The 16905-nt window shown below is 39.0% G+C and overlaps 2 protein-coding genes and 1 pseudogene across 2 annotated transcripts in view; 2 read left to right on the forward strand and 1 right to left on the reverse strand.

Annotated features, from left to right (window-relative positions):
- The window catches only part of LOC112909605 (T cell receptor alpha chain MC.7.G5-like), a 531968-nt gene that overhangs the window by 411477 nt on the left and 103586 nt on the right, over nucleotides 1-16905 (forward strand). The window lies entirely within an intron of this gene.
- LOC112909593 (T cell receptor alpha chain MC.7.G5-like) overlaps nucleotides 1-16905 on the forward strand; it is a 122512-nt gene that overhangs the window by 85677 nt on the left and 19930 nt on the right. The window lies entirely within an intron of this gene.
- Nucleotides 5440-7936, reverse strand: LOC112926487 (THAP domain-containing protein 5 pseudogene; annotated as a pseudogene).

Raw genomic sequence — 16905 nt, forward strand, 5'->3', positions numbered from 1 at the left:
AAGTTAGCTCCACCTTGCGCCATTTGTGGGCATTTTTCTCAGAGCTCTGTTCCTGGAGCACCATTTGGGGGACAGAGCCTGCACTCCATTGATGACTCTAGAAGGCACCTAACTCAGAAAGACTTGGCAGTTTCTACCTAAATCCAGGACCAACTACTTCATCACTGTAATTTGCCACATGAATTGAAAGGAAAAGTTTGAGCTATCTGCATATCATCCTTATAAAAGCTCAGAAACTAAATCTTAGATTCTACAGGATATATGGATCCTCTGAAGCTATAAGGCAACGGCTTGAATGCACCAGTTCTGTGTACTATAATAGGAGCTTCATTGCCTTCATTGGAAGAAAGAAGCATTGTCACCTTAGACAACTCCCACTCTCTGGTCTGAATTTGTCCTCCTAATATCATAACTCATTCTACTGTGTACTTACAGCACATCTAGTCCACCCAAAGAAACCTAGAAAAAGTCAACATACTCTTGTGTTAGTCTGGAGGCTTAAGGTAAAGTAAGTGACTTTGACTCCAGAGTAAGACTTTCCCCTTTCTCCAATGCAAAGACTCCAAGAGCTATCTATGTATAAAGCAGGGTTCTAATCACTTATATTCCATTTGGATATATTTCTCCTAGGTCCTGAACATTGTTTCTGCACTAAGAGAATTCAGTGATGAAAAGTAAAGATCTACCCTACATACACTAATTAACTCATCTATCAGTGCAGATTGATTGTAGGAAATGGGGAGATGATTTTGCACTGAGATTTATTAACCTCTATTTTAATGAGAAAAATAATAGAGCAACTTTCTTCCTACAGTGACTTTCTCTCTGGATAGATTGTTTGCCAGGAAGGGTTAAGATGGCTCTGCCATGGCTTTTTGGCTTCCACGCCCCACACCAGCTGGTCTCCATCACATCTGGAGGAAGGATCTCTTCGTTCAGCATTGTTCATACCATCACACTGATCTCAATAGTCAGAACTGACTACACAGATTGGCTAATAAACCTGGAAAAGCCCATGTTCTAAGGGAGAGAGGTAGAAAGTAGTGGGACTGGTGGGACCTGGATGCCAGGAAACTGCTCATATCCACTGCTGATTCAGTCTTCTACCAGCTGTTTAATCCAACAGATGCATCTTCTTTATGAGGCATGGAAGACCCAGAATATCCACATCCTGTGGTTCCCTGTACCCCCCTAACACCCCACTTCTGAGTTCCTTTTCAATTCAGAGAACAAAAGCCACTGGCTTTGGGCCAGTTCACAGCAGATGTGAGTCATAACCGCCAACTACCCAGGGCAGGGCATGAGAATCAGCTTCTTAGAAATTCCCATACTCATGATCCCAACAATCATCTAGCACCTGCGCAAAGAGAGACTGGGAAACTTTGTCTCGAGCATCTTTAGAGATGCTTCCTTTGGGAATTAAGAATACTGGGTTTACTAAGATTTAAGAAGGCTGGGAATTAAGGGAATCATAGGAAAGTAGGTATTACAGATTTACACGGACCTAAGGAAAACCTGCAAATCTATCCAAAACTTTGACAATGCCTTCTTATCATTGACCTTGCTGATCCCACTCTCCAAATCCCGTGAGGTGATCACTCTCTGGATAGGTATTCAAAGCCATGAAAAACAGGACCTTTCCTCTCTCCACTTGCAAGACAATGGGAAAGGAATTCTGTCATTTAGAGTGTCAATACTAGTTTGTGCCAAGCCTCACATGGTCGTTTACTTGTACTTCAACTGTCTGTAATAGACTGTACCCTGGATTTCCCTAAGTTTGTAGATTTTACTATTTTTTTATACCAAGAAAAATGGTCCTTACTGTGCACTGCCTACTCAGTAAAGCTAAGAAAAATAAGATGGACAGGGACAGAGTGCAAGGAAAGAAACAAGAAACATTAGTACCAGATAAAATACTGTTGTTGATGCAAGAGTATTTAGTCACTTGAATTGATATTAACCCGATCTTCCCCAAAAAATATAAAGGTTGGTATTAGGATATTTTTCTTAGGGTCGCTGAAAGAAAATGTGAGCATTCAAGAAATGCAGAAGGCTTCAATCCTCTAGAATCCACCCTCCCCACCCTGCCCAGTAAAGTGCTTAGCTGTGGTCTGAATAATCCAAAGTCTTGGTGATAGCTAAGGGAGGCTGCCCCTGGCAGCCCTCTGCAAACTGGAGTGTAGGGCATCCATGGTTCCCCCATTCTCATCTTTCTGTGTCTTTTCCTTGGGTCCTCCTCCCCATCACATTCCTCATATGCTTTTGTTCTATTCCCATCAAAACTTGTTATCAAGAAAGGATCTGAAACCAATTCACACTATTTAGTGAGTGACAAAAAAATAGATGGAGGCTTTGGATTTTCTCAGGTTCGAGTGAGAGGGAGGAAGCATTGTATGTTAATAGGGATAATAGCTAAAGACTAACACAACCGAGGTGAAATTTTCAAAACTCAGGAACACTGCTCAAAATGAAAGATGGAAATTTGTTCTCTGTTTGGAAGCTTAGTGTGGATCATTCAAGGCGAGTCTGGAGTCTCCCGGAGCAGGCCTGTCTCCTCCCATATGTCCCAGAAGAGGCCCAGCTGGAGCACACAGAGAACATCAACTTGCCCATGTAGAAAAGCATGCAGCGGAGGGCAGAACTGGGGCAAAGAGGAAAAATCCATATTTATGTCAATAGCGGGAATAGCTTCACAACCATTCAGCAGGGAAACAAACATCCCTGTCACAGAGTGGGTTCAGGTGGATGCCTGTGCTGGGAAAGTGGCTTACAATCTGGTTGGGCTAGAACTCAATGACATGAACTCTTTTTCCTCCCTAGAATTCCTGACAAAAGTCTATGTTGAAAGAATATCAGGACCACTATCAAAAAGCAACTGCAGCTATTATGTTGGAACACTCCTTCCCAGTTTTCTCTTTCAACGTATAGATTATTACTCTGTATAAGTAATCATACTCCATATACACATTTATATCTTTTTTTTTAACATTATGTGATCAATTCTTTATGTTAGCTGATATCTTCCTAATGAGTATTTTTAGTGAACTACATTAATGTCTGGAAACATACTAGGGTTTACTTAATCAGTTCTCTTATGATTGAAAATTTAGAGGGCTTCTACATTTTTCTTAATATTAAAATGCTGTAATGACCATATCTGTATGTAACTTTTCATTATTTAAAATTAGCATATATGTGGGAATCCCTGGGTGGCTCAGCGGTTTAGCACCTGCCTTGGGCCCAGGGCACGATCCTGGAGACCAGGGATCGAATCCCACGTCGGGCTCCCGGTGCATGGAGCCTGCTTCTCCCTCTGCCTATGTCTCTGCCTTTCTCTCTCTCTCTCCCTGTGTGACTATCATAAAAAAAAAATTTTTTTAAACTTTAAAAAAATATACATATATAAAGTTTGTTTATATGTGAATCTGAAGTAGTCCTCGTTTTCCCTATTTAGAGGATTCAAAATAAAGATTTTTAGCCAGCTTGGATATATAAACCCTTAGGGTTGTAGCTGAAATTGTCAAATTCTACTTTAAAATGTTTACTGTATTAATTTAGTTACATGTAAATATTTAAAATCACATATTTTATGACATAGTATATTCATATTGAAATACTGTTTTTTTCCATCCACATAATTCATAAAATTCTATTCAAATTCTCCACAAGCATCTCAAATCAATGTATTTGTCTTCAGTAGAGCTGCTTCTTTTAATCTTCAAACATTTTTCCAGAGTATATCAAAATCATTCGTGTAAGTTGTTTGAGTTAAAGCATATTATGAATCCATATACGAAACTATCACTGAAACATTTTGGAAAAAAAAAATTTGGAACCATGATACCTATTCATAAAACATTCACATTCTCAAGAATAATTGCTAAAATAAGTACTAAATCCTTGTTAAATTACTTACCTCTTTCACTAATCTCATCTGTTGATGAGCCATGAACTAGCATTGATTGAGATGGTTCTAGGTTAATGTGTCTTCACTAAACTGTACTCAACTATACAAAATAAAATTGTGTAAAAGCATCATATATACTGTCTTTTAAAATTGTTGTAAGGAATCAAATATAAGGCACTCTCTCTTCTCTGAGGATAATAACCCTCACTTTATATTCATACATAGCATTTTCCCACAGTGAATTCCTCAAAGTGGAAAGATTTCCTCAAACTAGCATGAATATTTCCACCCTCTTGATATTAAATAATTAGCTTCCAATAAAAAAATAACTATTTATATCATTACCAACATCTTGCCAGCACTGGGAACATCACCTTTTCTAACAAAAATGTTGTTTAAATATCTGTCAGGAAAAAATGGTTTTTTAATGCTTTCTTTACGTTTTCTATTAGTAGAAGGTTAAATTATTTTTCTAAGTTTGTTAAGCACTGACTAACTTTCTTTATTTGTCCTTTGTCCATTTTTTCCCAGGTTCTTAGTATTTTATTGATTTTTTTGACTGTAATCATTTTGTGCCTCTGAGTTTTACAGCAATTAACCACAATAACAGCACGGTGAAAGGAAACTGAGGTATTCTGGGTGGCAAAGTGCCAAGGAAAGGGAGAAAGGAAGAGGGTTTTTGTTTTGCTGTTTTTCACTGTGATGGGCTACCACGGAGATTGAAGTGCTTTAAGCCTTTATTCAAAAACACCCAGTTGTAATCCCCTACGTATGTCTCAGTATCAGGAGGAGTCCTCTGAGTGTCTGGGGGAAACTAATGCATGAGCTTTATTGCCCCCATTCCCCCGACTCCTTTCTTTCTTTCTTTTTTTTTTTTTCATCCAAACATTTATTGAGTGAATTACACTGTCAGAGAAACAAGTAATTCATGAAAATTCTGCTTTAAAGAGCTTACAATCTAGTCAAAAGAACATCCATAAATATGATATAAAAAATATATAAGGCAGATGCTGTTACAGTATTATAAAACAAAGCTGTTTTGTTTTCTGTAGGAGTAGACAGGAAACAATTTTGACTGGGAAAAGGGAGACAAAATTCAATCAAAGCTATAATTTTGACTGGTTGAATTTAGGGAATAAAATAAACATGAAGAAAGTCACCTGTATGGTATGTTTGGAAAATGCTAAGTAGTCAGTGTGGCTAGAACACAGGATGAAGCAAATCACAGAGAATCATATATGGTAAGAAGCAGTAATTATTTCAAATAAGTATTGTAAAATGGAGCATGGGAATACTTAAATACATTAATTCTACCAATTATCTGTACATAATTTATGCAAAAATCTATGGTTTTTTTCTCCCATAATAAAGATACCAATAAATCAACTTTTCATATTTAAGATACATATTTATATAATACCAATGAATTGTATTAGCTTGAAAAAAATAAAGTGTGGTCAAAAATAATCACTATGAATTTACAAAACAGTAAGAATACTATCTGCTGTGCAGTCAACTAATGTTTATTGAGCACCTCCTATTTTCCAGAACCAAAAACATGTTACTTCATTGAATTCTCAAAACACTCCTTTGAGATTAAGTAGTAGTATTTTTTTATGAAAAAGGCAAGGTAAAGTGTGATAAGAACTGATAGGAACTTGCTCAATACTATAATCAGTAACATATTCAATTATATTAACTGTCAATTTTAAATCATTATTTTCTACATTTCTGTTGTTCCCACTGTCTTTTTCACATTTAAAAAAAAGTCTCATGGATATAGGCAATATTTTTATTTACATCACCATCATTCCTTTCTTGCTTGTCTAAGATCACTCCAGATCTACAGTTTCTTGCTTATAAATTTTAATAAAATACATATATATAAGTGGGCATGTATAATATTAAAGAATACTCTATCATTCTGGAATTTAAAAATGACAAAAGCACACATTTAAAAAAGCTACACATTAAATAGATATAAGTTATGATTTACAATTTTTGGTTTATAAATTATAACCTTAAATATAGAATGTTAAGGAGATTACCTGACTATGTATTATGATGGTCAGCTACATATAGGGTATTGAAATACATATTCTTTTAAGTTTAAAGTACCTCTCCTATGAACCGGACTAATGGTTATTATCACTCAAGTGGAATAAAATTATAAAAGGAGTACTATTATTACAAATAACTATAGTCAACAAGTCAAATACCACAGAATTCAATTCTGAGGATAATCCAATAGCAAATAACATCAAATACTAGCCAACATCTAGTATTATGTAAGTATGTATTACCTTACCAAAAAGTTGTTCTATTAAAAAAGTATCTTAATAGAAAGGAAAGGAACTATAAACAGACTAGATTTTGTAAGTGCCCTTATTGTACAGATTACAGACTGAGGTTCCAAAGTAATTTCGCCCAAATCACATGCCAAAGGTAGAACTGGCACTGATATCCAAGCCTGATTTCTCTTCTGGGCTCCTTTCACGATCTCCATGTTCTCCCATTTTATGAATCATATTATTTATTCACTCTATTTTAACTTTAATTTAGAAGATTACCAAGTGGTGAAACTTCTTCTCTACAGTCCAACAACTCCCTTGTTTTTCTTAATAATGAACACTACAAGAATGGGATGCAGTTTTTAACATTAGAACATTTTCTTAGCTTAAGATGAGAACTTTATACCGGAAAAAGTTACATATAATTTAGTTTGGCTGCAAAAAGCTTATATAAAAGTCATAGTGTTAAACTCTTTACACTTTATATCATGGTAACTTCATATGTTGTGAAATGATTTTCTATAATCTTGACATTTTCTTCAGATAGCCAGTTTTCTTGTTTTAGCTGACTTATAGGAGCTTCCAAAGACTTCAATCTTCCAAGAGTTTGTTGTTCTTGTAGCTCGAGAAGTTATCTTTGAATGTAGTTTAGAAACTTTCTGCTAAAGATGTTCCTTATTTATATCTTGTCTGCAGTAAGAATGTTCAATTTGTAAAACTTCTGTCTCATAGTCTACATCCTTATATAAGGAGTCTTCAATGTCTAGATCTTCCATTTCCACAGTTTCTTTTTCAGCAGATACAAAAGCATTAATTGGTTTGGAATTTTCTGTGGGTACAAAAATGGCAATAACAGATTCTTTATTTGTATTTAACTCTTCGACTGTTTGAGTAATTGTGCTGAGTAAAAATGGACTTTCCTGTGCAGACTTAATTTCCATGGAATTATTTGTAAAGTTTGGGTTAGCAAGATGATTCGCAGTTATTTCAAACACTTCTTGGGTTTCCAAAGACGGCTGAACATCTTCTGAGTTTGAAGTTGTCAAGGTAATAGTTGTAGAATTTAGATTCTCAAAAGATGTGTGAAAACCACCCATATCTATGTCTTGGGTAACTGAAGTTTCCAAGGTAGATACGGGTATTCCAATATCCTGTTTAAGCAGATTAAGAGTTAATATGTTATTTTGTATACATTCTGGTTTGGGAGCTGGTGGCTTCACCAAAGTAGATGAATTACGTAATTCTGTGTGTTCAGGGAGGATATTTGTATTAACTGTATTTTTCTTTAACTCATTTGAAGCAAATGATTCTTGTGAGTTGGCTTTTAGGCACACTTCTTTCTCATCATCTAATTTTTTCTTCTGAGATTTTTTTTTTTTTTGAAGGGTCTTTGTCCTGATCGTCTTCAGGCAAAGAAAATATTGTTGGAATTGCAGTTTGTTTCAAATATCAAATACCCCATCTGATGTCAAGAGAGTCAGGAGTAAAATGGTCACTACACAGGAACTGGTATTTCCCGGGTACCCATGAATCTCGTTTCATATTCTTTAACCATTTTTCGAGTCTTTCCTTGTCATGTAGAGGAAACGGGTAAAAACTCAGCTTTCGACCCTGATGGTTCTTACAGCAAATCGCCGCGCAGGAGCGAGGCATCAGAGGGGCAGGGCCGGGCCGGCGAGGGGCGCTGGCGTGACCACCCCCCGCGCGTCGCCGAGCCCCGACTCCTTTCTTTAGAGATTTACTCCATATCACCTACTACAATCATTCCAGAATGTGGGCAAGAATCACCAAAGTTATCAGTGATAAATAACCCCAACCACATATTTTAATAACATTTATTAAATATCCTTGTGCAGTGTAAAATACCGGGGAAGAAGTGAACAGAACTAACACTGGCTGTGAGCCTGGCTGCTGGGTCTCACACTTGTAAATGATGAACCCAGGTGAATCTGTGTCTGACTGATTTACAAAATTTCTCCCTTCAAAGAGCTCCATGCCTAGTACAAAATAAAACAAGCGCTTGGAAAGTGATTGTTATGAATTGAATTTCACTTCCTTGGAATATGACATGCTTATAGAGTCCTTTTTTTTTAAAGAACCAGAAGCAGATCCATGAGATGAACCTCTGACACCAAATCCCCAAATCTTAACAGTTCATGTGTCTTGTTCAAATGACAGACTGTGGAATGAGGAAGTAGGGGTGGCTAGGAGGTTGCTATCAGGCCGTCCTGGACAAATGGCCAAGGGATGTGATGGAGAATATGGACTTTTCATAATAAAACCTGAATTATCAGAAAGTCACAAGTAAGCAAACAGATGGTGGCAGGGGAAATTTTGCAGGTAGAGTTAGCTGGGAAATGATCTTGGAGATGAATCCTGAGCTGGTCTTTGAAGATACTGAAAGATCTAGCACAATCGGGAATGTTATTTCAGAGTCAAGGAATCTCCTTCTGTGACGGAATGCCACCAAGCAGTTTCCTCATCACCAAGCAAAGACACAATTTATCCCTACCCACCTAAACTGTGTGTTTTTGAAAGATATTTCCCGGGAACCAGGCAATACTTCTGTTCACTTCAGAGGATCAGTCAATGTTAATACCATAGATCTGAGAGCTTACGAGTCCTGGACTCTCCTTCACTCTTCTCTTGACCCTGCATATGTTTGATCCAAGAGCATAGGGATTAATCTCTTCATCCTGGGATTACAATCACCAGTTAGCACACCAAGTCCAATTTCTCTTTTTATGTCTAGAAGAGCAAAAGCAACGCAGAGGAGAATAAAATTATACCCAGACTTCCTTCCAGGTTGTGCAAAATAACAAGGCTTATGGCTTAAAGGATAAAATACATCAACTCAATCAAAATAAAATCAGAAGAGCCCATTTTCAGGGAATATAAACAATTCACAGAGAGAACACTTAATGAAATTCTCAGTTTTGCCTATTTTCTAAAAGAGCAAATTCTTATAGATACAAATTTTTCAGCATAGAGTGATGAGTTTTAACATTTCTTTCTGGTATAGCAGACTGGAGGCACTCACAGCCACAGAAAGAAGAAATAGGATGAGCCTCCCGCTCCATGTATGAAATCATGCAGAAAAAAATATATCAAGCCAAAAAAAAAAACACCTAAAACACTTTAAAATTTTCAGATTACCTGCTGGTCGCAATGGGAATGTGTAACTTTGCAAAAGGTAGATATTTTTTCTGTCACCGTCTTATCCTAGGGATCAATTTTAGCCTCATTGAGTCATCATGTCCATCTTAACATGATGTAGTACACAAGACACAGCATCACCATACAGTATTCCTGCCCCAAATGAGTAAATAAACCTAATCCAATTTTTAGGTCTAAAAAAAGATGAGGGAGCTAGAAGTACAAAATACAGGATTCCACAAAGAAACAATGAGACTAATCCAGAAGGTGAGATATTCTACAGGACAACAGGACTCATCCCTTCGATAATCAATGTTATGGGAAGAAAAAGACATACAGTGGAGGGAAAGCAGTGGAAGGAGGACAAACACATATTAAAGAAACATAAAACATTTAGCACCAAATGAAATGCATAATCTTTAATGGGATTCCTGTTTTTAAAAACCATCTGTACAGGACATCCGGGGAAGAATTAGGAAAATTTGATCGTGGACTGGGTATTAAATGATTTTAGGGAATTGTTAACTTTATTAGGTGGGAAGCAGTATTATACTTATGCAGGAAAATATTTTTGTTTTTTATTTTTTTTAAAATGCATGCTGAAATGTTTAAGAATGAATTGCCTTGGGGGCACCTGGGTGACTCAGTCAGTTCAGCAACCAACTCTTGATTTTGATTCAGGTCATAATCTCAGGGTCATGAAATTAAGCCCTGTGTTGGGCTCCACATTCAGGGTGGACTCTGCTTGAGATGATTTCTCTCCCTTTCCTTCTGCCCCTCCCCTCTCTCAAATGCTATAAATCAATTAATCAATAAATAAATAAACTAATTAAATAAGTAAACATTATTTTTAATGGAAAGTCTGAAGCACTGCCACAGAAATGTTGAATGGGTACTGAAGACAATGTAGTCAGACTCTATCACTTCACTGAGCTCTTTCTCTGTCACCAAAGCATAATTATCCTGGATCCAGCATCTGATCCCCAGAGTACCATCCCAAAAAAGAAACCAGTGGCAAATCACTTGCATATCCATGGTCCTTGACTCTAGAGAATCCAACCAAAGAATCTGAGTCATATTTATCATTTTTACAGAACTAGAGGCTGCTGCTCATCATTCTGATGGTCAGATTCATTGATCAATCAAAGCATCTGCTACAATTGATCTGCTAATCACTAGCAAACAAGTCGAGAGTGCGGGAGCCTACAATTGATCTGCTAATCACTAGCAAACAAGTCGAGAGTGCGGGAGCCATAGAGAAAGTTTGGGCCTTCCAGTTGCCACTGCAGCTTTGGCAGCACAAATATAGATGTAAAACAGTAAGTAGCTCCCAAAGTACAGGCAGACCATGGACCTATAGAGTCCCCAAGACCTTTGCAAGGAGTCCATGAGGTCAGAACTATTTTCACAATAATACCAAAGATTCCTTGCCCTTTTCATTGTGTTGCTATTTGCACTGATAGTGCAAAAGCAATGATAGGGGATGCTGCTAGCACCTTGGCATGGATCAAGATAGGGGCATCAATTCTGTGTTGGTAGTCATTGTGTTCTCTACCTCCATGTATTTGCGGGGGGAGGGGGGAGTCAGTGTTGCTTTAAAGTATTATTGACTGTATTAGTTTGCCAAGGCTGCCATAATAAAATACCACATACATAGTTTACAAAACAGAAATCTATTTTCTCATAGTTCAGAAGCTGAAAGTCCAAGATCAAGGTGCCTACAGAGCTGATTCCTGAGGCCTCTTCCTTTGGCTTGTAGATGGCCACCTTCTCACAGGGTCTTTCCACTGTATTCATAGCCCTGCTCTCCCTTCCTTTTGTGTGTCCAAATTTCCTCTTCTTATAAGAATGCCAGTTAGACTGGATTAGGGTCCACCCTAAGGACTCATCCTAATCCAACCCAAATGGCCTCACTTTAACTTAATCATACCTTTAAAAATCCTATCTCTAGATACAGTCACATTCTTCTGAGGTACTGGAAGAGAGGACTTCAATATATAAATTGAGGGGAGTACGCAATTCAGTCTATAACATTGACAAAGCAGTAAAAACTATTAATTGTATTAAATCTCGCCTCTTGCATATGTGTCATTTTGGTATTCTGTGACAAAAAAAGGGTACACAAAATTTTATGTACACATAAAATACTTTTGTGGCATTCTAAATTATGATAGTTATCTCAAGGGAAAACATTTGTACAATTGGTTGAATTGCAAGCTGAACTAGCCACTTTTTCCATGAAACATCACTTTTGCTTGAAAAAAATAACTGACAGATAAACTATAGTTATTCAGACTTGAGAATTTGGCAGGCATATTGAAAATAAATGAACTGAGCCTGTCACATCAAGAAAAACAACTGAAAGTTGTTGCTAATGATAAAAATCCAAGCTTTCAAGCCAAAGGTAGAGTTTAGGAAATCTTGTATCAGCCACCATGAGCCCCTCAACGTTTAAGTTCTTTTCTGATTTAAAGCTACTGATGGTGATATAACAACTGTGATAGTTTGATATTCTATAATAAAATGCGTTAACATGTGGAAGTTGCCTAAATCAGTGAACCAATTACTTCCCAAATGACCAATGGATGATGTTACAAAACCATGCCTGGATGAAAGTTTCATCCAAAATGCAAACTAGACCAATGGATTTAACAGAATATAAAAAGTTTATTAATATGATTTCAGATTCCATATTGCAACTAACATCTCGTTCGAACTATATATCTGCATAAAGGCCAGTGTTTTCTTATATTTTTTAACCAAACCAGCATATTGCAGAGACGGAATGTGTAAGTAGACCTGAGAATCCAGCTGCCTTCTTATAAGCCAGCTCTGCCCTGACAGATATTCGAATATGATCAAACACCCCCAGTATCTTTTCCTTCAGTCTACACTCCCCCGTGTTTTCTAGCTGTTCGTTCCTGTCCATGATATAAAGTATCTTCAACAGCCTGGTATTCTCCTTTGAATACCCTGCAGTTTGTCTATAACTGTCAGAGTATATGTCAATATACCAGGAGCTGGGGTGGAGATAAATAAAACTAGTTTACAGTCAACAATCCCAAACATTTCAAGCCTGGAGGCTGCCTCTGACCAACCTCTACTTCATTTCTTGCCATGGTATCCCATGAACTTTTTCAAAATGGTTGGAGTCTCTGAACACAGGACCTGGTCTTAGCTGGGACTAGACAATACTATGGAAGCCCAGTTTTCACACAGTTTCCATTTCCTCTGTTTCTCTCCCCACTGAGAGAGAATGAGGTTGCCCAGCACTGAGAACATGGCCCAGGCTCATTCTAGGAAGAGCTGAACCTGAGCATACACCCTCCCTGTGTCTGCTTGCTCCTCCCCTTTCCCACAGAAGGGCATCTCATACAATACTGTAAAACCACAGAGAGAGAAAGAAAATGACAGGTTATCCAGGCTAGTCTCCGGTCACTTCAGGGAAGGAGGTCAGCTATGGGACTGACATGATACCCAGTGATAAATGCCAGAATAGAAACCAAAGAAGACTAAATATTTGCCTAAGTGTACCAAAAAATAGCATTGGACTAGGAGTCAGGATATTGGATTTCTTGAACGCTGCTTTGAAACTGGGTACCTTGGTGAAGTTGTGAAACCTCTTTGGATCTTTCTAGACTCTTTCATCTGAACACCCAAAGGAGTGAATATATGATCACTCAGGTCTCCCCAGATCTAGGGTGCCTCTCCAGAGACACAAGTGGTAGTTGATTACTCACATTAGTGTAAAAGAATGTGATCTGAATGTAGATCAGGTGAAACTCATTTCTATGTGACTTTAGAATATATTTCTTGGTGTGCAGCAAATCACGAGACTTATCTTCCCTATGATGCTTAATTTAGGCTAATGTTAAAAATCAATTTGCCTACAACTAATGTTGCTATGCTCCACTAAAGAAGTATAGGTAATATTCCGTAAGGCAGGCTGGCGCCAGCGAGAAAACAAAGGACTTGGAGTTGGGAACATGTGGATTCTGGCCATGGCTGCGTCACTTCCTAACTTATCCTCTCCAAACGTGAGATGAATTTCTTCCTTAGAATGGATTCAGAAGATACTTTCTGAGCACTCACTGAGGCAGGCACTATGCCGGCCCAGAATACACAGAGATGAACCAGATAAAATCCCTTCTCTCAAGGGTCTCTACCTAATGAAAAAGAGATCCTCTTTTCTGCACATTTCTGTTGCAGGGAGGGAAAAGAAAGGTATCTAACCCAGCCTAGTCTTCCCAGGGAATTCACCAGCATAGATAAGACCAGAAAATGAATAGTATCTAAGGAAGTGGGTTATGGCCCAAATTGGGGAATAGAAGAAGGGAAGGACATTTCAGGCAAAAGCAATCAGATGACAAAGGCAAAGAGGTAGGAAATGACATGGTGCTTTTAGGAAGCAAGTAGTTCAGTGCAGCTGAGTTTAAGTGAGCTGAGCAAGTGGAAAAAAGTACATGTAGGCCTGGTAGGTAGACAAAAGCCTGTGCTCCATATCATTTTATCTTGAGGATAATGGAGAGCTACCAATAATTTCAAGCATATAATTATATATTCGAGATCCTCCCAAGGCTTAGCATCTGTATTAATTAGCTATTTCTTGCTGTGATTATGATCTATAACAATCCCAAATTGTCAGTTGATTACAACAGCAAATATACATTGCTTTTGCTCACTGTTCTGCAGTCCAGCTGGACTTGGCTTCAAGTCCAGCAGGACTTGCCAATCCTGAGTTGGATTCAGGTCTTCTCTACTTGTCTTCATTCTAGAACCCAGGCTGAAGCAACAATGATCCCTGGAGTATACTCTTCTCATTTCAGAAGAAAGAGGTTTAGGAGTGCTGGTGAAAATTCATGATAGGACATCTCTTGGAGCCTCAGCTTAGACTAGCACACTGTCCCTTCCATATATTCTATCAGTCAAAGTATGGCCAAACCCCAAAGTCAACAGAGTGGGACGTATACTCTGCTTATAGTGGGCCTTGCAAAGTCATGGGGCAAAGTACCTGGGCACACACTTCTATTGCAGAGAGGGAGTGAAGGATTAGAAGCCACAAGAGGCACATTCTCATCAGGATTCATCACCCCAGATCTCTCTGCCATGGCCAGGGGATTGAAGGTTCACTGCCCCAGACTCATAAGGTTGCCTGGTTTAAGTTTGGTATTACTCCCAAGTTCCACTGTTTTTTGGAGTTCCAAGTTGGAAGTTCCAAAGTTCCAACTTTGGAGTTCCAAGTTCCCCAACTTTTTGTCTCCTATAACTAGGTCTATTCAAACCAGTTTCTAATGGCTGTTTGGGAAAGCCTTACACCAGCACTAGGAATGGGTCAGTGAGTCTCACATGGGTTAACGAGAACCCTAGTTCATTAACAAACACAGTAACCACCCACCTCCTGCCATTTCAAACCCTAGCACCTAAAACCAATTCTACTCGAGTCTAGGTTATAGTTCCTTGTTCTCATCTAGCCCTACCCATGAGACCCACATTTCCTTGCTTTCTGCCCAAAGCCATCCTATTACATTATTATTGAGAGCATAACATTTCTTCTTTTCCTTTTTTCCTATTTGTTCTTTAGTTTGTTTGGGTTTGTTTTGTTTTATTTTTCAACAAAAGAATCTTAGGCTTTCTATATGGAGACAAATTTACTTGGAATTTATGGGACAGGCATGCAGTTGTAGGGTAGGAAGGAGTTGTCACAAAGATGATAAGTAAAATTGTGGTAACTTAATCGAGGCATGAATTTGCATAAGATCAGCTAGACAGAGTGTGAAGAGAAATCTTTTTAAAACCTTTATCCCTTTTGGGGCATCTTGGTGGTTTAGTCAGTTAAGGTCTGCCTTCGGGCTCAGGTCATGATCCCAGGGTCCTGGGATTGAGCCCTGCATCGGGCTCAGCAGGGAATCTGCTGCTCAGCAGGGAATCTGCTTCTCCCTTTCCCTCTGCCCCTTTCCCCTGCTTATGCACACTTGTTCTCTCTCTCTCTCTCAAATAAATAAAATCTTTGTAAAAATAAAGAAATAAAATCTCAGGCCCTTTTGATAGCAACAGCAGCAAAATGCACACTCTCCTTAAGTGGTTATCATTTAATAATGTCATCTGGCTTTCATTGTAATAGTCACAGAGATCACAGGCAAACTGGGACCAGTATGTTAAGGGCCCCAGAGGAGTTTTCAAAAAGGAAATAACCTGTTGAAAACCACAGGTCAGACAAGAAGATGAATAGCAAGCATCCGCTGAATTCAGCCAGAGCCACTGTGTCTTGTTGCATGGGCCATGCCTTGCACAAGGGCACTCAGTCCTTGGGGTCAAGTGGGGCTAAAATTCAGCTTGTGCTCTGCCAGCCGAGCCAAGGCCCTGGTGGAGAGGTGCATCAGCTGGAGAAAGGGACAGCTTTTATACAGCGCACAAAGGTGCCATCTCTTTGTCAAGCCTGAGCCAGAGGGGGTGCCTCTGCATATGCCCAGCAGGTTTGCCCTTTCTACATCACACAAAGCACCATATGGGCTACTGGCTCTGGATTTAGCCACTAGGGACTCAATGGAGAGGATGAAATTTTAAATTTACATGAAAGCCCTTTGTAAAATGTATAACACTATTCAGGTGTAAAGTGGGACAGGCAGAGGTGATTCAGAGGCTTAGCAGGTCACAGGAGAAATAACACTGACCACAAACCCACAGCCCAACCACAGCATGTAGAATCCACTTGAGACATCCAGAAATCTGACAAACTCCTCTATGAGAAACCATTTGAGAGTAGACTGGCCAGAAGGCACAGATGGGAATGGACGTGATACCTTCTGAATGCCCATTCTAGTCGCACGCTCCAGGTCAGGTCTGGCCAAGAGGCTGAAAAGCCTCAGACAGAAGCAACTGGGCAAGCTTGTTGCAAGTTGGCAAGCCTAACTGCCAAAACCCTTTCATCTTGCTGGAGCTTGACTTGGAGAAAACATCAGGCCCCAGCGGTTCTCAGACGCCACATAGAGTGAAACCACGGGAGGTTTTTGTAAAGCCCTGTAGCACTGTGATTGGAGGGATACCCACAGTGCTACAAAACCCACAGAGACCTATACAAAAACTGCAGGGCCAAAGGTGGCATTTCCCTGGGAAATCCTCAGCTTGCCTACAATACCCCAGGGGATGAACCCTGCAGGAAACCACCTCTCTTTGCTCAGGGACCCAGGAAGGACACCAGGAAGTCGACCCAACCAAGAGAAGTGACCCCAGCTGCTGGCCTCTCACTCACTGCTGCCTTCCTTGGATGAAACTGGCATTTCAACATGCTTCTATAGCCACATGTGGAGAATACAAAAAAAAAAAGTGTTTCTTTAAAAACGTTTGTTGTCTTGGTTCATGTTGATTCTATGGTAAGAGTTATATGAGCCATCTCATATGGAATTTCTGAATCCAAATCCCTGGAGAGATTTGCCAGAGTGCTCTGCTTTGCAGTTTGAGAAGACAAATTCCAAGAGAGACTGATTTGTTTTTAAGCAATCTCCAGCCGTAGTTGTTCATTCTAAAAGTGGACTGTACTGTAAATCACCAGAA

This window comes from Vulpes vulpes, chromosome 6 (assembly GCF_048418805.1).
Source record: "Vulpes vulpes isolate BD-2025 chromosome 6, VulVul3, whole genome shotgun sequence".
NCBI lineage: Eukaryota > Metazoa > Chordata > Mammalia > Carnivora > Canidae > Vulpes > Vulpes vulpes.